Raw genomic sequence first — 25,743 nt, 5'->3', positions numbered from 1 at the left:
CAGCAGCTAGTCTTTGTAAGCACGAGAATTACTTTTCCATAATTAATCCAGTGCCTTAGACTGCCCAACTGCACTACCAGGTTCCATTATAACTAAAAGAGAAGATGAACACAGATGCAAGATGGAATAATGCCTGTTTGAAGGCTATTTTCTATATGAGATACGAGGCAAGATTATCCTTTTCTAAGAGAGACAGGTTAACAGTGGGAGAAGGTGAGTTTGGTGTGTTAGAAGGAAAAACAAAAGCTAATCCTTGCAAAAGAGAGAGAGAAACTTAGAGAAACATAGATATTTGCAGTGTTTAATGTTAAGTTTATCATAAATTTATAAGCAATGCCCAATTTTCTTGGCTCTGGCATTTTCTCTATCTTTTAGCTGTAGTCACAGATCATGGGAGTGTTATGCTTCTTCTAGTGTTGAATTTTACAGGTGGTATAAATGAAGAAGGGAAAGAAAAGAGCATTGGTGGCATTTTCAAAAGGCTGATCATACATCGACCCTGGACTGGGGATTCGTTTCCTATACACCCGTGGCGGATTCATGTTGATGTATGGCAAAACCAATACAATATTGTAAAGTAAAAAAAAATAATAATAATAATAAAAAGAGAGAAAAAAAGAGTAGAACAGAAAAAAAAAAGGCTGATCATAATGCTGAGCCATCAGATATATCAATGAATAGGGAGAAAGTTAAGTAGGAGGGAACAGAGAGAGAGAGAGAGGGAAATAAAATGAAGGGGTCAGTGGAGATTTTAATGAAATAAAAGACCTATTTCTACCAGTTGTATGAATAAGTGAACTGGAAAGACAGGAAGTTGTGTTGAAGAGTAGGATGTCTGAATTAGTGATTTCAAGGAAGATGCAGATTCTTGTGACAATGAGGTCGGTCTAAACTTTGATTGGAAATGGTGGCTGATATAGACTGGAGAGGACTATGTTTCTTGTTCTCTAGCAAAGGGAAAGTAGGAGCCCCCCAAAGTGTCCTTATATGGTTGTGAAAAATGCCTTTGGCAATTTGCATTTTGCCTGCTAGTAATTTTACACTTGCTTTAAGGTGGGGGTGGGGGGTGGGGGCGGGTAGCAAGTACTTTGGTTCCTAGGTTCCTGGACCAAGTACCTTCTGCAGGGTACTTCAGATTACACAGAAAGTTGCCCCCATTTATAATTATCTATGAAAACCTTGACATGATGAGTCATCTGTCTGACTTCCTACTTTGGGTCCTTTGAAGTCTATGTCCCAAATCTTTATGTTCCTTCCTGTCTTCTTGATCTTTTGTTCCCTGAATTGGCCTGTTTTGCAAAAACTGAAAAACAGAAGCAAAAATTCTTGTTTTTTAAAAAATATCTTTCATGACATGTAAAATTTCAGTATTGAAAATGGTTCATGCAGAATTTCCAGGAGTTCAGTTTCTTCCTTTGCTTAGCATAACCAAACCCACTGCAGACTGGTGGGTGTTCTGGCAACAAAGTATAGGATTAGACATTCAGAGACATTTTTTAGAGCCAGCAAAGCAAGTCACAGATCTTGAACTATTCCTGAAATCTTGTTTCACAAGCACACAGTGCCAACGCCCTCGCCTACCATTTCATTAATTTTATTAATTTTCCCTTGATGCTAAAACTTATTAATTTTCCCAACTGAGGCTATAGTAGACCTCTTCTGCACTTTTTCCTGAGCGTATCCTTAAAAGAAACGATGGCAGGAAGATTCAGGGTGCATGATTCTGCATGCCTTAGCTTCAGTAAGTCCCAGTTCATGTCATGTCTCTGGCTCAATCTATTCCCTTCCCCTGTGATTCTGCCCACATACACAGAAAACCCAGTCCCCTGTCTGATCTTTCTGATACTTTAACTTTCTCCTACTACATTTATATATACAGTTGTCACGTTTATGCAGTCATTCCCATATCATCCTTCAATGGCTGGTTTAGTTGATTTCATGTCAAACCAATCTCTCTCACTTGGAATCTGCTCAAGGCCAGGGTCCATGTTGTCTACGGGTGTGCCCTATGCAACGCAATACATTTCATGCAAAAATGGGAATTAAGGACAGAAACGGTATGGACCTAACAGAAGCAGAAGATATTAAGGAGAGGTGGCAAGAATACACAGAAGAACCATACAAAAAAGATCTTAATGACCCAGATAACCATGATGGTGTGATCACTCACCTTGAGCCAGACATCCTGGAGTGTGAATTCAAGTAGGCCTTAGGAAGCATCACTACAAACAAATTGAGTGGAGTTGATAGAATTCCAGCTGTGCTATTTCAAATCCTAAAAGATGATGTTGTGAAAGTGCTGTACTCAATATGCCAGCAAATTTGGAAAACTCAGCAGTGGCCACAGGACCAGAAAAGGTCAGTTTTCATTCCAATTCCAAAGAAAGGCAATGCCAAAGAATGTTCAAACTACTGCACAATTGCACTTATCTCACACGCTAGCAAAATAATGCTCAAAATTCTCCAAGTGAGGCTTTAACAGTACATGAACTGAGAACTTCCAGATGTTTGAGCTGGGTTTAGAAAAGGCAGAGGAACCAGAGATCAAATTGCCAACATCCGTTGGATCATAGAAAAAGCAAGAGAATTCCAGAAAAAAAAAACATCTGCTTCATTGACTATGCTAAAGCCTTTGACTGTGTGGATCACAAGAAACCGGAAAATTCTTCAAGAGATGGGAATACCAGACCAACTCACCTGACATCTGAGAAATCTGTATGCAGGTCAAGAAGCAACAGTTAGAACTGGACATGGAACAACAGAATGGTTCCCAATTAGGAAAGGAGTATGCCAAGGATGTATATTGTTACCCTGCTTATTTAACATATTCAGAGTACATCATGAGAAATGCCAGGCTGGATGAAGCATAAGCTGGAATCAAGATGGCCAGGAGAAATATTAATAACCTCAGATATGCAGTTGATAACACCCTATTGCAGAAAGCAAAGAGGAACTAAAGAGCCTCTTGATGAAAGTGAAAGAGGAGAATGAAAAAGTTGGCTTAAATCTCAGCATTCAAAAAAACTAAGATCATGGCATCCAGTACCATTACTTCACGGCAAATAGATGGGGAAACAATGGAACCAGTGACAGACTATTTTCGTGGGCTCCAAAATCACTGCAGATAGTTTCTGCAGTCATGAAATTAAAAGATTCTTGCTCCTTAGAAGAAAAGCTATGGCCAACCTAGACAGCATATTAAAAAGCAGAGACATTACTTTGCCAACAAAGTTCCGTATAGTCAAAGCTATGGTTTTTCCAGTAGACATGTATGGATGTGAGAGTTAGACCATAAAGACAACTAAGTGCTGAAGAATTGATGCTTTTGAACTGTGGTGTTGGAGAAGAGTCCTGAGAGTCCCTTCAACAGCAATGAGATCAAACCTAAAGGTCAATCCTAAAGGAAATCAGTTCTGACTATTCATTGGAAGGACTGATGCTGAAGCTGAAGCTCCAATACTCTGGCCACCTGACGTGAAGAACTGATTCACTGGAAAATACCCTGATGCTGGGAAAGATTGAAGGAGGGAGGAGAAGGGAATGACAGAGGATGAGATGGTAGGATGGCATCACTGACTTGATGGACATGAGTTTGAGCAAGCTCTAGGAGTTGGTGATGGACAGGGAAGCCTGGTGTGCTGCAATCCATGAGGTCACAAAGTGTCAGACATGGCTGAGCAATTGAACTGAACTGAATGCAATACAAACTGGAGGCAAACTGAATAATACCTTCATTATCTCATGTTCCTATAAATATGCCCTCCACTTTGAGGATAAAGAATCAAATTATTAGAAAATGAGTTCACATCAAAGATTTAGGCAAACTCACAAATATAAAGCCCTCCATAGTCCATTTCAGGCTCAGTTCACAGTAAGCCCAATTCAACACCACGTTCCTTTCCCTTTGTGCTCTGAGCAACAGTAGTTGATGGAGAACGTAGTCAGGTTCTCACTTTCTCACTTGGGAAACTTTGGCTTCATACTGGCCCTTTGCTTAAACTTTTGTGCTATTCAATTGCACTGTCCTGGCCCTTAAAAAACACACAAAAGCCTTATTCTTCTCCCATGAAACGTTTTTTGTAAACTCAAATGCATAGAGTAAATGATACCATCAGTTCAAAGGTTGTCCACATAGAGGACAGGGACTGTTGGCCTCATCTATGCATTCCCTGCATATCACCTAGACAGGGCTTAATGAATTTGACTTGTTTCAACCAATGTTTATTGAGTACTTACTGGGTGCCAGATATAGTTTTAAGGCTTTGGACATAAGAATAAATAATAAAAGCAAGATTCTTGCCCTCACTAAGCTCATAGACTAATAAGGGAGACAGATGAGCAACCAATTACAATGCAGTATGGTAAGTACTTTAATAAGGAAAAAGAGTGCTTTAGGGAAACAGAAGACAGACATTTGATCTAGTCAGGGAGAGGCAGTGGGTCATGGAAGTCTTGCAGGAAAAAATTTTACAAACTCTATGATTCTATCCCAGTCTAAATAAGGCTTCTCCAATAAAACTGTGTGACTTTAAGGATGTCATATAACCTTTATGTCAGTTTTCTCATCTGTAAAACTAGGCCAATAACACCCTCTCTGAATGAATCAAGTCAAAAGAGGGATGTAAAAGGGCTTTGTAAATTTAATGTCAATTTGTTTTCTGTTATTACTAAAAGTAATTACCTGGACTGTTAAGAATATAATGAATGCATATCTCAGGCTCTGTAGTCAGGTATTTATGGACTCAAGGCCTGCTTCTGCCAATAAATGACTTTGGGCAAGTTACTTAATCTCGCTAAGCCTCATTTTTATTATTTATAAAATTGGGACCTTATAGGAATTCTGTGAAGATTAAATGAAATAATGTGTGTAAGTTGTCATATATTAATCACTCAATGATTTTTGGATAATATTGATAATGATGATGCTTATGATGGTGATGATGATGATATCAAGAAAAAAGTATAATGCTTGGCACATCTAAGTTATTATAGTTATTAATTGAGAGAGGATATAGATATTACTTTGGTATCATTAATTTGTCTGTGGCCAGAGGCTATATCCTTAACCCCAGCTGTCTATAATTTATTACTTTCTCATAGTCAATAAGGGAACAGGAATCCTCAAAGTCTTTGCCTTTTTTATTCTCTTATTATACCTGCTAAGCAATTGCCAACATTCGCATAGCTTCTGTCATCATTCTTCTGTGTATTAGTGATAAGTTTTCATCTTTAACTCCTATTTTTCTGCCTATGGTAGTGGTTCCTATTCATTAAAGTACCTAGAAAGCTTATAAAACCCTCAGTGCCAAGATTGTACACAGTACTAATTAAATAATAATAACCAAACAACATTTTTAAGAGCTGCTTCAAGTAATTACAATATGCAACAAAGTTTGGGAACCACAGACCAAAGTTCAGGTCCACAGTTACAACTTTCTATTAGAAATCTGGGTGACTCATTAAGCTTTGCAAACTCAGTTTGTTCAAAATTTAAGCCATTATCTGTCCCCTCCCCAATCTGCTGTGGAATCTGCTATGGAATCTACAAAATTCCACATTTCTCTATGTTACACAGGCCTCAAATTTATGAGTTATCAATCAGTTGCATATCTATTATAGACTGTGTTTCTCATATAGGAATCATTTTGATCTCTCCCTTTCAATTCCCAGTATTACCAGGCTCACTTGGGGGCCTGTTACATATCACTTCGGTAATCACAAGATATTAGAATCACAAATTTTAGGATTTAGGTTATAAAAGTCAGTACATACAACAAACACTTGAAAGCTATGTTAGGAACATATCACTTTGGAAACTAATATCATGTTATAATCCAGTGCAGCCAATAGTTGCTCTACGGTTGAAATGACCGACCTCTTTTGAGCACTAGAGAAAGTAGTTGGTTTGACTGTAGGAGCAATGCTATGCCCAAATAAATGCATATATTTTACAATAATTATAGAATCATACTCAGCATGGTGAGATGCTCACAATAAGAGTCCCAGAAGAAATCAGGGAGCTGCTAAGGAAAGGGCTTATTCATGTTTCCATCCCATGATCACTCCAGAGTCTAAATTTCTTGAGTAACATGGTTGGCAAAAAAATTCACAAATTTTAAAAAATGTTATTTTCCTATTTCTATTGAATGTACATCATTTAACATGTTAGGTTAAAAGTGTGCGTGTACATGTGTATCTGTGTGTGTGTGACATGCCTCCACTTTGCATGCACGCTAAGTCACTTCAGTCGTGTCTGACTCTTTGCGACCCCATGGCCTATAGCCTGCCAGGCTCCTCTGTCCATGGGATTCTCCAGGCAAGAATACTGGAGTGGGTTGCGATTTCCTTCTCCAGGGGATCTTCCTGACCCAGGGATTGAACTTGTGTTTCTTGTGTCTCCTGCATTGGCAGACGGGTTCTTTACCACTAGCGCCACCTGGGAAGTCTCCACTATAGTTTACAGTAATCCCCCCTCTTCTAACACATACACTTTTCTTCTCACTTCTAATTCATTATATATGCTGCTTCCAGGTTAATCTTCCTAAAGCACAGTGTTATCATGTGACTTTGCAGTTTAAAAATCATCAGTGATTCCTCATAAGGTACTGAATTGTGTCAGAACTCCTCAGGCTGTCATTCAAGACCCTTTGGGATGTGGCTCCAAGTCTGCCTTTGTAGTCTTGTTGACTACTACTCCCCTTCATGGATCATATGCCCCAGGCAACCTAAAGTATTTACTTTCATTTTGCCACATTGATACTTTTGCTCATGCTTTTTATTCTCTTTGCCTGAAACATTTCACTGCCATCCCATCTAGACCTGATGAAATACTGTTTTTCCTTCAAGACCCAGTTTGAATGGAAATTTGGAAAGTTTTTGGAGTTCTTTCCTGTTGCTCCAGTATATATAAATTGAATTGTCTTTTCCTGGAGAAGTACGAGTGTATGTTCTTCAATGACTCCATGTTACTGACTATGCCTAGAACTGTGTGTCACATATAATAGACATCCAGTGAATAAATGAGAAATTCAAGCATAATTCAACACAAATAACTTCAGTTCCTCTTCCTCTCTCTTCCTGACCCCTGCCACTTATTCATTTTACAGTGTCTCTCAGTGTTAACAACCATGTTAGTAGTTCCTTTAGGAGATGACTCAGATTTTTAGAATAAACGGAAACCCAAAGCACAGCAATTATATGAAGCATTGGGGGTAGGGTGGGAGAGAAACTAATTAAAGTTAATTTAATTACAGAATAAGAAAGAGCATGGCTTAAATGCCACCATTAGGCCCAAATGTGCTGAATCATTTTGAAGGAATTCTAAGCCATGGGCAGACATTCTTCCTTTACCTTGCCCCGTGGGAATGGTCATGTTCATGTGCGTAAAGGACTATAATAAATGTACTATTTTACTCCTGAGAGTAAATGGGAGAAGAAAGAAATGCATCCTGACACATTCATCTTCCAGTTTGGAACTCTGGGGTGCTTTCGCATGCCATTTGCAAATGTGCATTGATACTTCTTCACCCAAACTGCCTCAAGCACCAAAACTACTGGGACAGGGTGAAATATCCAGCCACCTGGGAAGATTCCAGATGCTCTGATGGATGTAAAATGCTCCGTGAGTGTCCTATCTCTGTGTCATGAGTAGAATTTGCTGCATTGTTGTTATGCTGAGTAGAAGTAGAAAAGTCAAAATAAGGTCTGAGAGAGAGAGGTAAACAAAACCTGGCCTATGAAAAAAAAGTAAATTCAGGGGTTTTATCAGAGTCATATACCACATTAGGGATAGAAACCATCATGGCAAAGCATGTGGATAAATACACAGGCGTTATAAAGAGATGAATTTAGGACCAGGAGTTTTAGGCTTTTCTGCTGTGATTTGGGAGAATGGCATTGAAACATGTAAAATATCATGTATGAAACGAGTTACCAGTCCAGGTTCGATGCACGATACTGGATGCTTGGGGCTAGTGCACTGGGACGACCCAGAGGGATGGAATGGGGAGGGAGGAGGGAGGAGGGTTCAGGGTGGGGAACACATGTATACCTGTGGCGGATTCATTTTGATATTTGGCAAAACTAATACAATTATGTAAAGTTTAAAAATAAAATAAAATAAAAAAAAAAAAAAGCCTTGAAGGTATGGCTCTCAAGACTTAGAAGTGTTTTTCTTCAATAGAAGGAAAAAGGAAAATGATGTAAAGGAAACCTGTAGGGCAATAACTATAGCATCTCTGTAACCTAACGGTGTCTTTAAACAGCTTGAATCTTGGCTAATAGAGATGTGCTAAAGGTTCTAATGTGGGAAGTGGCTTTAAAGGCATAGCTATCATGATGTTAAAAAAGCAGACTATTTTTTTTTTTGATGGATAGACAAATGAACCAGTGTTGGAGTTTTTTTTTTTTTTTTTTTGTCACTATGTTGAAGTGTTGGCATTGGGTATAGGTAATTGCAACCACAGCAGAGCAGTTTTATCAGTCAATCTATAGTTTGACTGAAGCTGGTTACCTTAATTGTTAGAGTATTATGATAGTTAGATACGCAATATATATCCAGTCTCCACATAAACTTTACTGTTTACTCTGGTCACAGATTTCAGCCCTACTCTTGACCAGTGTCTGGACAAATCTATTGATGATCATAACAGAGAATAGTTTAGAGAACATGAGAAGGTTCACTATGTCACATTCTTAAAACCTCAGAAATATCTTAATATATATGACTTAACAGATAGCAGAGTCTTTATGAGTTAGGACAGGCTAAGTATGTTGCAGTCGCAGGCAGGATCCCAAGTATCAGTGGCTTAATGCAACAAAAGTTTATTTCTTGTTTTCACAGAGTCTACTGTGGGTCCTAGATGAGTCCTATAGATAGCTGTTCCTCATATGATGGCTCTTGAATCCAAGGTGCTTTGGTCTTTGGGCCTTGCCATATCAAGGCATTCTTCATGGTGCTGTGCCAGGGAAAGAGAGGTGCTGAAGGCTTGCACATGAGTATTTAATTGCCCCAAACCAGAAGCAATAGAGGATTACTGCTCATATTTTATTTTCACATGGCTCCACCCTAACTGAATAAAAGCTGACAAATGCAGTCTTTCCCTTCTCTATTCAGAAAGGAAAGATAACTAGATATTGGTGAACAGTGTAGCCAACACCTGTATTGTCCCATTTAACATCCCTGGAGCACATTCAATTTCAGCACAGCTGTAGTGGACAGTTCATCCCTTCTCATGCACTCCACAGTGCCTCTCTGCTTGTGCATCTCAGCACTGTCTCCAGATTTTTAGAAAGCTACTCAACTCATACAAAGGTGCATCCTGGGAAAGTGATAGTGTTAAAGCACTTGAAACTGATGCTGCTGCTAAGTCGCTTCAGTCTGTCTGACTCTGTGCAACCCCATAGACGGCAGCCCACCAGGCTCCACCATCCCTGGGATTCTCCAGGCAAGAACACTGGCGTGGGTTGCCATTTCCTTCTGCAATACATGAAAGTGAAAAGTGAAAGTGAAGTCACTCAGTCGTGTCCGACTCTTCACGACCCCATGGACTGCAGCCTACCATGCTCCTCCGCCCATGGGATTTTCCAGGCAAGAGTACTGGAGTGGGGTGCCATTGCCTTCTCCAAAAGCACTTGAAACTAAACCTCAACAAATATAAGATAGGAGGTCAGTGGATAAATGTTCCAGCTATCCAATATTCCGTTGTGGTTCAGCTGGTAAAGAATCAGCCTGTAGCATGGGAGACCTGTGTTCAATTCCTGGATTTGGAAGATACTCTGCATAAAGGAAAGACTACACACTCCAGTTTTCTGGCCTGGAGAATTCCAAGGACCAGTCCATGGGGCCTCAAAGAGTCAGACACGACTCAGCGACTTTCACTATTACAGTATCCAATATTTCAGAGGGAAAATTTCTGAAGTGCTTTCTAAATGATTTCCCACAAAGTCTCCACAAGGTATTGTTACTTGTCCTTCCTAGGATTACTTCCCACATAAACTATCTGTACTCTTGTTCTTGTTTCAGGATCCCCTATCAGGAGAGGCCAAACTAATCAACTAGGAATGTCACAAAGCCAATACTTTACAGAATGGGTTGGGAGCCAGGAGGCTTGTGTTGCTGGCCGAGTCCACCATTCACTAACTTCATGACCTTTGGCATGTCAGTTCTTATGACAGCCTCACCTTTATTTTCATCTTTAAGATGAATTGTTTAGGCTTGAAAATCTTCAATACCATTTCCAAATATGATGCCCATAATTCTGTGATTAAACTCTGACTCTGTTTAGGGTTATTAAGACAATCATAGAGATCAGCAATTCTTCATCATCAAAGAAGAGGAAAGGGGAAATTATTTTAAATATTAGCCAGAGGGTTTCCAGTTAGATCCAAGAAAATCAATTATGTAAAGTTTAAAAAAAAAAAGAATTCGTTATTGGTAATTTTTAAGATCAGGATTACTGCATTTATTTGGAATAGTACCTAACTAGGTGACTCTTACATGACCTCCTACTTTTGATTATATAAGATATTTTGGTTGTGGTGAAAATCATTCACTAGCAGATATGATGATTTGGTTGCCCTTAATGGCCTCTCTATCCCTATTTTTTTGAGAAAATCAAAGGGATAAATATCAATAAATAAATGTATATCAAGGACTTGGTTGAAATGGCAGTTTTCCATGGGATGTCCACACTTACTTACTTTTCCTACAGTAATAACCTTAGCTGACATTCAATAAACACTGTATGCCAGATATTTGGCTAAATAGGAAGGAGAGAAAAGAAAGCCTTCCTCAGTGATCAATGCAAAGAAATAGAGGAAAACAATAGAAAGGGAAAGACTAGAGATCTATTAAAGAAAAGTAGAGATACCAAGGGAACATTTCATGCAAAGATGGGCACAATAAAGGACGGAAATGGTATGGACCTAACTTAAGCAGAAGATATTAAGAAGAGGTGGCAAAAATATACAGAAGAACTATACAAAAAAGATCTTCATGACCCAGATAATCATGATGGTGTGATCACTGACCTAGAGCCAGACATCCTGGAATGTGAAGTCAAGTGGGCCTTAGGAAGCATCACTACGAACAAAGCTAGTGGAGGTGATGGAATTCCAGTTGAGCTATTTCAAATCCTGGAAGATGATGCTGTGAAAGTGCTGCACTCAATATGCCAGCAAATTTGGCAAATTCAGCAGAGGCCACGGGACTGGAAAAGGTCAGTTTTCATTCCAATCCCAAAGAAAGGCAATGCCACAGAATGTTCAAATTACCACATGATTACACTCATCTCACATGCTAGAAAAGTAAAGCTCAAAATTCTCCAAGCCAGACTTCAGCAGTACATGAACTGTGAACTTCAAGATGTTCAAGTTGGATTTGCAAAGGCAGAGGAACCAGAGATCAAATTGCCAACATCCATTAGATCATCAAAAAAGCAAGAGAATTCCAGAAAAGCATCTACTTCTGCTTTATTGACTATGCCAAAGCCTTTGACTGTGTGGATCACAACAAACTGTGGAAAATTCTCAAAGAGATGGGAACACCAGACCATCTGACCTGCCTCTTGAGAAATCTGCATGCAGGTCAAGAAGCAACAGTTAGAATTAGACATGGAACAACAGACTGGTTCCAAATTGGGAAAGGAGTACGTTAAGGCTGTATATTGTCATCCTGCTTATTTAACTTACATGCAGAGTACATCATGCAAAGTGCTGGGCTGGATGAAACACAAGCTGGAATCAAGATTGCCAGGAGAAACATCAATAACCTCAGATATGCAGATGACACCACTGTTACGGCAGAAAGTGAAGAAGAACTAAAGAGCCTCTTGATGAAAGTGAAAGTGGAGAGTGAAAAAGTTGGCTTAAAATTCATCATTCAGAAAACTTAGATCATGGCATCTGGTCCCATCACTTCATGGGAAATAGATGGGGAAACAGTGGAAACAGTGTCACACTTTATTTTTTTGGGCTCCAAAATCACTGCAGATGGTGACTGCACCCATGAAATTAAAAGATGCTTGCTCCTTGGAAGAAAAGTTGCGACCAACCTAGACAGCACATTAAAAAGCAGAGCATTACTTTGCCAACAAAGGGCTGTCTAGTCAAAGCTATGTTTTTTCCAGTAGTCATGTATGGATGTGAGAGTTGGACTATAAAGAAAGCTGAATGTTGAAGAATTGATGCTTTTGAACTGTGGTTTTGGAGAAGACTGTTGAGAGTCTCTTGGGCTGCAAGGAGATCCATTCTGTCTGTCCTAAAGGAAATCAGTCCTGAGTATACATCGGAAGGACTGATGCTGAAGTTGAAACTCCAATACTTTGGCCACCTGATCAGAAGAACTGACTCATTGGAAAAGACCCTGATGCTGGGAAAGATTGAAGGTGGGAGGAGAAGGGGATGACAGAGGATGAGATAGATGGATGGTATCACTGACTTGATGGACATGAGTTTGAGTAAACTCCAGGAATTGGTGATGGAGAGGGAAGCCTAGCCTGCTGCAGTCCTTGGGGTCACAAAGAGTCAGACACTGCTTAGTGACTGAACTGAACTGAATAAAAATTATCTTATTTAGTGTTTATAGGATAGATGAAATTTATACTGATATAAAACATATTTTGCTGGTGAGGAAGCTAAAGCTCAAGGAGGTAAAGTTTGTCTTCCCAGGATTACATAGCCATAGTGAGTGGCATGGCAATGACTCAAAATCAAGTGTGTCTGATTTTATTGCTTGAATATATTACCACACCATGTTGCCAATCTAGAGTATTTATTGATGCTCCCAGTATAAAATTTGAGGTCCTACACAACCATCATCATCATCCTCAAGAAAAAGAACAAAGAAATAAAAAATTATTTTCAAACAAATTACTACTTAATAAGGCAAGAACTTACTAATGCAAAAAAGCAAAATGGCTGTCTGAGGAGGCCTTACAAATAGCTGTGAAAAGAAGAGAAGCAAAAAGCAAAGGAGAAAAGGAAAGATATAAGCATCTGATAGTAGATTTCCAAGAATAGCAAGGAGAGATAAGAAAGCCTTCCTCAGAGATCAATGCAAAGAAATAAAGGAAAACAACAGAATGGGAAAGGCTAGAGATCTCTTCAAGAAAATTAGAGATACCAAGGGAACATTTCATGCAAAGATGGGCTCAATAAAGGACAGAAATGGTATGGACCGAACAGAAGCAGAAGATACTAAGAGGTGGCAAGAATACACAGAAGAACTGTACAAAAAAGATCTTCATGACCCAGATAATCACGATGGTGTGATCACTGACCTAGAGCCAGACATCCTGGAATGTGAAGTCAAGTGGGCCTTAGAAAGCATCACTACGAACAAAGCTAGTGGAGGTGATGGAATTCCAGTTGAGCTATTCCAAATCCTGAAAGATGATGCTGTGAAAGTGCTGCACTCAATATGCCAGCAAATTCAGAAAACTCAGCAGTGGCCACAGGACTGGAAAAGATCAGTTTTCATTCCAATCCCAAAGAAAGGCAATGCCAAAGAATGCTCAAACTACTGCACAATTGCACTCATCTCACACACTAGTAAAGTAATGCTCAAAATTCTCCAAGCCAGGCTTCAGCAATATGTGAACCGTGAATTTCCAGAAGTTCAAACTGGTTTTAGAAAAGGCAGAGGAACCAGAGATCAAATTGCCAACATCCGCTGGATGGTTGAGAAAGCAAGAGAGTTCCAGAAAAAACATGTATTCCTGCTTTATTGACTATGCCAAAGCCTTTGACTGTGTGGATCATAATGAACTGTGGAAAATTCTGAAAGAGATGGGACTACCAGAACACTTGATCTGTCTCTTGAGAAAACTATATGCAGGTCAGGAAACAACAGTTAAAACTGGACATGAAACAACCAACTGGTTCCAAATAGGAAAAGGAGTACGTCAAGGCTGTATATTGTCAACATGCTTATTTAACTTATATGCAAAGCACATCATGAGAAACGCTGGGCTGGAAGAAGCACAAGCTGGAATCAAGATTGTTGGGAGAAGCATCAATAACCTCACATATGCAGATGATACCACCCTTATGGCAGAAAGTGAAGAGGAACTAAAAAGCCTCTTGATGAAAGTGAAAGAGGAGAGTGAAAAAGTTGGCTTAAAACTCAACATTCAGAAAACGAAGATCATGGCATGTGGTCCCATCACTTCATGGGAAATCGAGGGGAAACAGTGGAAACAGTGTCACACTTTATTTTCTTGGGCTCCAAAATCACTGCAGATGGTGATTGCAGCCATGAAATTAAAAGACACTTACTCCTTGGAAGGAAAGTTATGTCCAACCTAGATAGCATATTCAAAAACAGACATTACTTTGCCAGCAAAGGTCTGTCTAGTCAAGGCTATGGTTTTTCCTGTGGTCATGTATGGATGTGAGAGTTGGAATGTGAAGAAAGTGGAGTGCTGAAGAATTGATGCTTTTGAACTGTGGTGTTGGAGAAGACTCTTGAGAATCCCTTGGACTGCAAGGAGATCCAACCAGTCCATCCTTAAAGGAGATGAGTCCTGGGCGTTCATTGGAAGGACTGATGCTGAAGCTGAAACTCCAATACTTTGGCCACCTCATGAGAAGAGTTGACTCATTGGAAAAGACCCTGATGCTGGGAGGGATTGGGGGCAGGAGGAGAACAGGAAGACAGAGGATGAGTTGGGTGAATGGCATCACTGACTTGATGGACATGAGTTTGGGTAAATCAGAGAGTTGATGATGGACAGGGAGGCTTGGTGTGCTGCGATTCATGGGGTTGCAAAGAGTTGGACAAGACTGAGTGACTGAACTGAAGGCAAGAACATGCACTTGTGAATTTAGGAAAGTCTTCTGGTAACTCAGTTGCTCATGCGTTTGCCTGCAATTCGGGAGACCTCGGTTCGATCCCTGGGTCAGGAAGATCCCCTGGAGGATGAAATAGCAACCCACTACAGTATTCTTGCCTGGAGAATTCTACGGATAGAGGAACCTGGTGGGCTACCGTCCATGGGGTCACAAAGAGTTGGGCATGACTGAGTGATTAACTGTTTTCAGGATAATTAGGAGAAATGAAGGGAATTTCTATTCCTTACTCATAGCCTTCTGATTAGTTGTAGGATCACTCTACTGAAATGCATGTATAATAGTTTAACATTTTAATGGCTTAGAGTTGGGGTTAACTGTGGGAAATTCTTCCCATGCTTTTAAGAAATCATTCTCCCAAATTCATACAGTGATTTAGTTTTTCAGTACATATATGTTCATGTTCCGATCCAGTTCTTAGCCTTATCCATTAGTTTCCATAAATACTGAAAAGGAAAAACATTATTCTTTGTTTACCTTTATGAAATATAAAAATATAAATGGACACAGTAAACAAAGTTCACTGAATGTATTTGCTTCCATGGTTTCATACCTTTCAACTATAGAATGGGCTAATGTTTGTATCTTCTTTGTATCCTGTATTCTGGAAAGAAGGAAACATGCTGAATGGGTAATGAGGAAGAGTGGTTGGATGAAGTTAAAGGGAAGTCTGCCTTCTCTGGTCTCAAAGAGATTTATATGCATAAAAAACTACCTTTTTATGAATTCCTCCTGAAGGATGTGTGAATGTATCATTTCTAAATCAGAAACAGGCTAGTTGTGTGTGCCTTTGTTTTGAATATTATTGAGAAGGCATTGCATTTTGAGCTTGTTTAGAGATCACAAGAGAGAACTGGTTAAGATGTTTGTGCAAATATTTTGAATAGTGTAAACTGATGCGTATAACTATTAGCCAGGGTTATACCTCTGTTGGTAAGAACAATTTTCTTCTCTTTTTGCATATTATGTACATAAGAAAGGTTCCAGATTTTGGTGGAATAGAAAATGTCTCTTCAACTTTTAAAGAGCATCTCCTTTATAGAAGTATTGAATCAGAAGCATAGAAGAAAGAAAAAAAAAAAAAAAAAAACATGGCAAAGACAGTCACCTTTCATGGCCAGTAAAATTGGAACCTTTTATCTTTTTATGGTCAATTTACATTTAAATGGAGAGACCCTTTAGTGCTGATGGAGGTGATGGGGGGAAATGGTATCTGCATCATGAATAATAAAAATCAGGGGGAAATGTCAGCTTTTCAGCCTACTGGCACATTTTGTTGCTATGACAACAGAATGCAAAGTGTTCTCTTAAAGGGAAACATGACGATTTGTTGGGGATTAAAGCAAAACTCACTCAACATAATATATTTAAATATAATTTAAATTCATAAATACCAAGGGTATACTGAAAAAGACTTAAAGTGCTCTGATTTTTGAGGAGATGTAATTATGAGAAGAGTCATGCTGAAGGTAGTGAGGAAAAGCATTAAGATGAAACTTTTCTGTCCCTCCAATTCCTCTTAGAACCCAAAAAACCACAGCCATTAGTAGGCCCATCTGGTGTGGAGCCAGAAATTGGCACCAAATGGAGGTAGATCCTTTTAGTTCTCAGACATTTAAGCAGCCTGTGTTTTAACATTCTCACCGCATATATAATTTTTTTATCTGAGCCCATGTTAATTATTTTTTAAACCATTAAACCTGGCTTGAACTCAACTAAACCAAACATTAAAATTTTCCATGTTGCAGAGTGGCACCTGCCTACCTATTAAAAGAGGTAATGCTGAGAAATGGTTATGGAAATTCCCCCATTTGAAATTCTGTAACTGGGGCGGTCTTAAGATGGTGGAGGAATAGGATGGGGAAACCACTTTCTCCCCCACAAATTCATCAAAAGAACATTTAAACGCTGAGTAAATCCCACAAAACAACTTCTGAATGCCGGCAGAGGACATCAGGCAACCGGAAAAGCAGCCCAGTGTCTTCGAAAGGAGGTAGGAAAAAATATAAAAGACAAAAAAAGAGACAAAAGAGGGAGGGACGGAGCTGCATCCCGGGAAGGGAGTCTTAAAAAAATAGAGAAGTTTCCAAACACCAGGAAACACTCTCACTGCCAAGTCTGTGGCGAGCCTTGGAACCACAGAGGGCAACGTAACTGGGAGGAAAAATAAACAAATAATTAAAACCTACAGATTATGTGCTCAATGGTAACTCCCCCAGTGAAGAAGCAGCACAGATCCCTGCACCCGCCACTAGCAAGCAGGGGCTGCGCAGGGAGGCGCGGGCTGCATTGCGTAGCATAAGGACCGGGCCTGAATGCCACAAGGGCAGTCTGAGGGAACTAACTTGGGCTAGCAAACCAGACTGTGGGATAGCTACCATAAGAAAAGCCCTAACCTAAGACACCACCAGGCCCGCTCACAGAACAAAGGACTGAACAGAGCTAGTTGGCTGCAGACCATTCCCCTCTGGTGACAGGCAGCCAGAGCCAGAAGGGGGCAATCACAGCCCCAGAGATACATTATCTACCAAACTACAAGCAGGCTTCTTTGCTAACTGAGACTTCTTGGGGTTCTGGACGATCAACATCCGCCTGAGAAGCTGCACTTGTCGTACACCAAGAAAACCAAGCGGCAGGGACGGGGGAGGTGATAAGTCGCAGTGACCACGCTCACCAAACACCTCATCACCTGAGCTGCTCGGATCTGGGAAGGGCACAAAATGCAGGCCCAACAGAGTCTGCGCCTCTGAGGACTACCTGAGTGCCTGAACCTAAGTGACTTAGACCTGGGAGGTGCATGCAGCCCAGGGCCGGCCTCAGACGGTTCCTGGAGGAGCAACCTAGAGCCTGAGCAGTGTGGGCAGGGAGGGCACATGCGCTGTGAGCGGGGGCCGGCCCAGTGTGGCTGAGACACTGCGAGCACACGCCAGTGTTATTTGTTTGCAGCGTCCCTCCCTCCCCACAGTGCAACTGAACAAGTGAGCCTAAAAATGTGTCCACACCATCCCTTGTGTCAGGGTGGAAATCAGACACTGAAGAAACCAGCAAACAGAAGAAGCTAAAACAGAGGGAACTGCCTTGGAAGTGACAGATGCAGTAGATTAAAACCCTGTAGTTAGTACCAACTACGTAGGAAGGGGCCTATAGAGCTTGAGAAATATAATCCAGACCAAGGAATTATCTGAAAATGAACTGACTCCGCACTGCCCACAACACCAGAGAAAATCCTAGATATATTTTTACTATCATTCTTTTTTTTAAATATTTTTAATTTTTAAGTCCTCTATTACTCCTTTAATTTTCATTTTTATAACCTATTACTTTGCAAAAAAAAAAAAAAAAAGAGAGAACTTATTTTTTTAAAGCAAACTCCACATATATATATGGAGGGAGGAGATAGAGGCGACCTGGTAGAGAAAAAGGAGAGTCCAAAGGGGGAGAGATAAGTCAGGCCAGTGATCTTGCTCCCAAGTAAAAAAATGAGTAATGAAGATTGGGTTCTTAAAGGTACAAAATTGATAACAAATACCAAAAAGCAAGGATTAAAAATCTAGAGTAGAGGTTGGATTTTCAAAAATACAATATTAAAGAAAAGAAAAAAAAAGTCACAAAAATTATTAAATATATATATTTTAAATATATATATAGATATAGATATAGATATAGATATATATAAGCTCTATACAGTCAGCAAAAATAAGACCGGGAGCTGACTGTGGCTTTTTTCCATTTCTTTTCCATGGGGATGGTCTTGATCCTTGTCTCCTGTACAATATCACGAACCTCTGTCCATAGTTCATCAAGTATTCTATCAGATCTAGTCCCTTAATCTATTTCTCACTTCCACTGTATAATCATAAGGGATTTGATTTAGGTCATACCTGAATAGTCTAGTGGTTTTCCCTACTTTCTTCAATTTAAGTCTGAATTTGGCAATAATGAGTTCAGATCTGAGCCACAGTCAGCTCCCGGTCTTATTTTTGCTGATTGTATAGAGCTTCTCTATCTTTGGTTGCAAAGAATATAATCAGTCTGATTTCAGTGTTGACCATCTGGTGATGTCCAATACAGTATAAACCACCCTTATGGCAGAAAGTGAAGAGGAACTAAAAAGCCTCTTAATTAGAGTGAAAGAGGAGAGTGAAAAAGTTGGCTTAAAGCTCAACATTCAGAAAACGAAGATCATGGCATCTGGTCCCATCACTTCATGGGAAATCGATGGGGAAACAGGGGAAACAGTGTCAGACTTTATTTTTCTGGGCTCTAAAATCACTGCAGATGGTGATTGCAGCCATGAAATTAAAAGACGCTTACTCCTTGGAAGAAAAGTTATGTCCAACCTAGATAGCATATTGAAAAGCAGAGACATTACTTTGCCAACAAAGGTCCGTCTAGTCAAGGCTATGGTTTTTCCAGTGGTCATGTATGCATGGGACAGTTGGACTGTGAAGAAAGCTGAGCGCTGAAGAATTGATGCTTTTGAACTGTGGTGTTGGAGAAGACTCTTGAGAGTCCCTTGGACTGCAAGGAGATCCAACCAGTCCATTCTAAAGGAGATCAGCCCTGGGTATTCTTTGGAAGGAATGATGCTAAAACTGAAACTCCAGTACTTTGGCCACTTCATGCGAAGAGTTAACCCATTGGAAAAGACTCTGATGCTGGGAGGGATTGGGGGCAGGAGGAAAAGGGGACGACAGAGGATGAGATGGCTGGATGGCATCACCGACTTGATGGATGTGAGTTTGAGTGAACTCTGGGAGATGGTGATGGACAGGGAGGCCTGGCATGCTGCGATTCATGGGGTTGCAAAGAGTCGGACACAACTGAGCAATTTAACTGAACTGAACGCATATATATGGACTTTAGAAAGATGGTAATGATAACCCTGTATGCTAGATAGCAAAAGAGACACAGATGTATAGAACAGTCTTTTGGACTCTGTGGGAGAGGGAGAGGGTGGGATGATTTGGGAGAATGGCATTGAAACATGTATAATATCATATAAGAAACGAATTGCCAGTCCAGGTTTGATGCAGGATACAGGATGCTTGGGGCTGATGCACTGGGATGACCCAGAGGGATGGTACGGGGAGGGAGGAGGGAGAGGGGTTCAGGATGGGGAAGATGTGTATGCCCGTGGTGGATTCATGTTGATGTGTGGCAGAACCAATACAATATTGTAAAGTAATTAGCCTCCAATTAAAATAAATAAATTTAAATTTAAAAAATAAAATAAAATTCTGTAACTGTAGGAAATAAGAATTTCCCAGTGGTGGAGAATATATTCTATTGATTTAGATTAGCCTAGGTGGGGTTCTGATGTTTGATTTTATCAGTATCAGCTCAAAATTGTCCTTGGAGAGCTATTGCTTCCATACCCAGGTAAGATGCTTGTAGCCATGGCAGGTATCACTTAATTGATCATGGAGCTCTTTTATGCCAAGCCTGGAAGCAGTTTTTGGCATCCTTCTCAGCATAGTGCTTTAGGCAAGCAGCAGCCACTATCTATTTTTTGGAATTAGCACAAGAGATGAAACCATTTCGCTAACTATCACTCCTATATTGCATTCTGGGTTTGGGGATGAAAAAAGTCAGCTCAGGTCTTCCTTCTTTCATTAAGTTTCCCTGGTTGCTCCAGTCCACACTTCTTTCTTCTTCCTTGGAAAAACCTTTTTACCTTTATAGTTAGTGTCAAATATTGTATCCTTTAGTTGTGCCATGGATCTTAATTCTCTCCCCAAATATGTATTTGAGAGCCTTTTCCAAGTGACAGTTATGACAGAACTTTTATCAACACTGTAATTCATGCCTCTTTCTACATTGGCCATGGCACTAGAGTGTCAAAATTATTTGTCTGATTTTCTATCCATAGCTATAGAAGTTGCTGACTATTAGAGAAGGGGCAAAATAAAGGGCCAAGTGAGGCATTTTTGTTTGTTTCATTTTGTTGATTTTTTTTTTTAATTTGGCTCAGTGCCTATAATCAAAATAAAAGGTAGTTAAGATTTTTCTTTGATGTCCTATAGCAACCCATTATCCCATTCCAATATGTGGGACTCTGTTATCTTATCACAGAAGAAAAGTATATGATGAATTGTGATAAGGAATTTCATATGTTATTCTTCTGGAAATGTTTTAATTTCTAAATGGATATCTGCATGCTATATCACTTCACTTGTATCCTACTCTTTGCAACTCTCTGGACTATAGCCCACCAGGCTCCTTTGTTCATGGAATTCTCCAGGCAAGAATACTGGAGTGGGTTGCCATTTCCTTCTCCAGGGGATCTTCCCAACCCAGGGATCCAACCTGGCTCTCCCACATTGCAGGCAGATTCTTTACCGACTGAGCCACCAGGGAAGCCCTTAGAAGGGGTAATATTTAACCCAAAGACTATATTTTCAGTGGAAGAATTCGAGGCACTATGATATGGGGGAAATATGAACAATAAGATATTTGGGGGAGAAGAATGGCTCATATCATGGCATTTGAATAACCATCTACTCTAACTATACATAAGGCTACTATTGCTAAGTGAATGGTAACTGTGTTCATTTGTTTTAGTCCTTGTTGGCATAATGCCATCAGCAGCCCTGTGGGTTGCTCACCTGCATTTGGTTTTTGAGTGCTTTGGTATATGCTAATCCAATGGGAAAGTTGCTATTAAATTGACACTGATCACATTAAAATAGCCATGGGAACAAATTCATTATCCCGATTTGCTGCTAGCCATCACATGTTAATCTAGAAAAATAAAACTGTATGTTGGATCATCAGACTGCAGAAGTTCTGCTTCTTGGCTTTTCTTCAAATGCCATCAGTCCTAAGCAAAATTTCAAAATAGTTTGAGGGAGCTCTAGATTTCCCCAAAATTCTTTTCTCTTTTTAGAGACACATACATGGTTCCCAGGGGTTCGAATGCTTGCTCCTCTTTCTTAACAAACCATTTTTAACTGTTATAATACAAAATACAAGGATACAGGGCTTCCCTGGTGGCTCAGTGGTAAAGAATCTGCCTGCCAATGCAGGATACATGAGTTCAATCCCAGAGCTGGGAAGATCCCACATGCCGCAGAGCAACTAAGATTGTGTGGCACAACTATTGAGTCTGTGAACTGCACCTATTGAGCCCATGTGCTGCAACTACTGAAGCCCATGCACCTGGAGTCTGTGATTAACAAGAGAAGCCACTACAATAAGAAGCCTGTGCATGGTCACTAGAGAAAAGCCTGAACAGCAACAAAGACCTAGCACAGCCAAAAATAAATAAACAAATAAAATAATAGAAAAGGATACATTCATAAGGGCAGATGTTTAGCATTCCTCCATGAATTGAAGTGATATTCTTTGCTTTTATCTTTTAAAAAATTGTATTCATTAACCATCAAAACTTTCCCAATGACCATTAATCTTAGGTAATATAAGCCTACAGTGTTGAGGAACAGCATGATATGAAGAAAGTTATATAGACTTTGGAATTAGACCAACCTGCCTTTGCTGCTGCTGCTAAGTCGCTTCAGTTGTGTCTGACTCTGTGCGACCCCATAGAAGGCAGCCCACCAGGCTCCCCTGTCCCTGGGATTCTCCAGGCAAGAACACTGGAGTGGGTTGCCATTTCCTTCTCCAGTGCATAAAAATCCAGTTAATTCACTAGTTATTTCATTTTTTTGCAACTCAATCGAAGCACTGTCTAGTACAGGGGCTGACGTTAGTCCTTACCCAAGCAGTAGTCTAGAAACAAATATAACTATATTTTGTATCCTGCAGTAGTTCAAATGCTGTAAATTGTATGTTGTGATTGAATACAAAATACATCAGACGAGGTTGTTTTTGTAACCTCATTTTCTTTATGTGTAAAATGGGAGCAATAACCAACATCACAAGTTTGTTTTGAGAATGAAATGATAAATATGTATAAAGTGTTTGGCACAGTGAATATTTTAATTTTCTCCCTCTCTCTTTTCATCTTCATCACATGAGTAATTTTAACTATTTCTGCAAGTATGATCTAGGAAAGGAATAGTTTATAAACCCTATGTGTTTTCACTAACACATTGTTAATTCTTAAAAGGAAGTTTTTACATTATTGGAAAACTGAAAGAGCAGAATTTTGTATGAGCTGTCATGTGTATATAAAAAGTCATCTTTTTTTGTGCTATTAGATTTCAAGCCTCAAAGCCCAATAAGTTGTTATGACCTTGCCAGCAATAGCTCAAACTCCTGCTATTAAATGTGGGATGCCTCACATACCATTCCAAAATATTGGCTTTAGCAACGAATGAATTATTAAACGTCAAATTGTTATTTCCCGTGACAGTTTCCAAATGGACTGGGTCTGCACTAACAAGTAGTGAAATGTGCCTCCAGCCGCCTTGCAGCTGTGGAAGAAACGGATTGCAACTCCAGTGGACTCATTTTACCTGGCAGCAGAGCACTGGAAGGCTCGCCCATCTGTCAACACACATTTCTCTTCCAATCTCCTTGAGCCCCTTCTTGAGTTCTTTCTTGTTTGAAGAGAAAAGCAAGAGCTATTCAAAGTGGTGGCTTTTTATAAGGGCATTTCAAGTACAGTCAGCGCTAGAAAGTTTACTTACGTGGTGTTCGTGTTGTGGATTATACTCATTTGACTCTATTCTCTTTGCTTGCTAGTATTCTCTTCATTGCTTCACCCACCAAGTAAGTATATTGAAAAATAACAGATTCATTAATTAAATATAAACCAAACAGGCTCTAATAACTCAAAGCAAAGAAAAAGCCAATTAGAAAGTTCTTTAGCCTGAGTTCTGTTTGTACTTCAAATGGAAAGGAAAATAATTTCTAAAATCAAGTTAAATTATTTATTATATGTGTTGATAAATAAGTTTTACAGGAGCATAGGTCCACCCTCTGAAACGTGTAACATTATCACTTACTCATGGCTTTCAAATGGCATGAGTAATGGCTGACATCTCATTAAATATAAGCAAATGCTTGTCCAGACCATTCTTGTTAACTGGGACTACCTGGGATGAAACTGTCACTTGTTCACTGTTATAAACATTAGCCCTCTAAGCCCACTGTATCTGTAGGCAGAAACATTCATCAGTGATGATTGAAATATTTCCTTATTAATGCACTTCTCCCGCTATTTCTGGGTAGGAAGTGAGCTAGGAGATTTAGTTCAAGCACCATTTGGTGCTGATGTACCATTGTGCAGATTTTAAGATTACTTCAACTGGTTGAGTAGAAGCAGCTTACTCAGTATAATTGCAGCTTCTCAGCTATCATCCAAGAACCTGAGGGAAAGTAAGACAGAAAGAAAGGGAGAAAGAAAATCAGTGCTTAAGAAGATGGTATTATGCCTTGGCTTACTAAGGTTTTGTGTCTTTGACTAGCCATACATAATCTGCTGAAAGCGTATTCAAAGATATACCACTTTGCTGAAGTAGCTTAGAGAAAGGAAATACATGCCAGGCAAGAGTACTGGAGTGGGTTGCCATTGCCTTCTCTGAGGAAATATATGGGAATGCTGTTAATCATCCTGAATGTTAAAAGGCACAGGTAGCAGAGTTTTTTTGTCAATGAATTTGTCTATCATTCTCTATTATCACTAATGTCTGTACAGATTTTCTTACTTCCCTTCTGTAACTTTTTTTTTTATTGAAATATGGTTGATTTACAATGTTGTGTTAATTACTGCTGTACAACAAAGTGATTTACTTATACATATTTATACATCCTTTTTAATATTCTTTTCCATTGTGGTTTATTGCAGGATATTGAATATATTTGCCTGTGGTACATAGTAAGACCTTGTTGATACAGTCCATATATAATAGCTTGCTAACCCCAACCATATACTCTCTTCCTCCCCACTCCCCCCATGGCAACCACCAGTCTGTTCACTATGTCTGTGATCCTGTTTCATAGATAGATTCATTTGTGTCATATTTTAGGTTCCACATATAAGTGAAATCATATGGTATTTGTCTTTCTTTTTCTGATTTAGTTAACTTAGTATGATAATCTCTAGTTGCATCCATGTTTCTGCAAATGGCATTATTTCATTCTTTTAATGGCTGAGTAATATTCCATTCTGTATATGTATCACATCTTCTTTATCCATTCATCTATTGATGGATATAAAGGTTGTTCCCATGTCTTGGCTACTGTGAATAGTGCTGCTATGAGCGTAGAGTTGCATGTATCTTTTTGAATTATAGTTTTGTTCCGATATATAACCAGGAATGGGGTTGCAGGATCATATAGTAATTCTATTTTTAGCTTTCTGAGGAACCTCTATACTGTTTTCCACAGTGGCTTGTAGGAGGGTTGTACATTGTAGGAGGATTACCTTTTCTCCATATATTCTCCACCATTTGTTATTTGTAGACTTATTAATGCTGACCATTCTGACTGGCGTGAGGTGGTATCTCATTATAGTTTTGATTTGTTGAGCATCTTTTCATGTGCCTATTAGCATATCTTTTTTAGAGAAAAGTCTATTTAGGTCTTCTGCCCATTTTGGAGTAGAGTTGTTTATTTGTTTTGTTGTTGAGTTGTATGAGCTGTTTTTATATTTTGGAAATTAAGACCTCATTGCTCTCATCATTTACAGACATTTTCTCTCATTCTATAGGTTCTCTTTTCATTTTGTATGTATGTGTGTTTGTTGTTCAGTAATGTCTGACTCTTTGCAACCTCATGGACTATAACCTACCAGGCTCCTCTCTCCATGGGATTCTCCAGGCAAGAATTGTGGAGAGGGTGCCATTCCCTTCTCCAGGGGATCTTCTTGACCCAGAGATTGAACCCAGGTCTCCTCCATTGCAGGCAGATTTTTTACTGTCTGAGCTGGTGGATGACTATGGGCAGCAGGTGCTTTGGGAGACATTCAATTGTATAGATGCCTAC

General features: G+C 39.5%; 1 long non-coding RNA gene across 1 annotated transcript in view; it reads left to right on the top strand.

The window, feature by feature from the left end:
* The window catches only part of LOC123331844, a 187,961-nt gene extending 163,128 nt beyond the window's left edge, over positions 1 to 24,833 (top strand). The window contains exon 4 of the long non-coding RNA XR_006548643.2: positions 23,168 to 24,833. This is a non-coding gene — a long non-coding RNA (uncharacterized LOC123331844). The remainder of the gene's footprint in view (positions 1 to 23,167) is intronic.
* The last annotated feature ends 910 nt before the right edge of the window (positions 24,834 to 25,743 follow it).

The sequence above is a fragment of the Bubalus bubalis genome, chromosome X (assembly GCF_019923935.1).
Source record: "Bubalus bubalis isolate 160015118507 breed Murrah chromosome X, NDDB_SH_1, whole genome shotgun sequence".
Lineage (NCBI taxonomy): Eukaryota > Metazoa > Chordata > Mammalia > Artiodactyla > Bovidae > Bubalus > Bubalus bubalis.
Note: the sequence above shows the minus strand (reverse complement) of the source record. Positions and strands in the feature narration are given on the sequence as shown.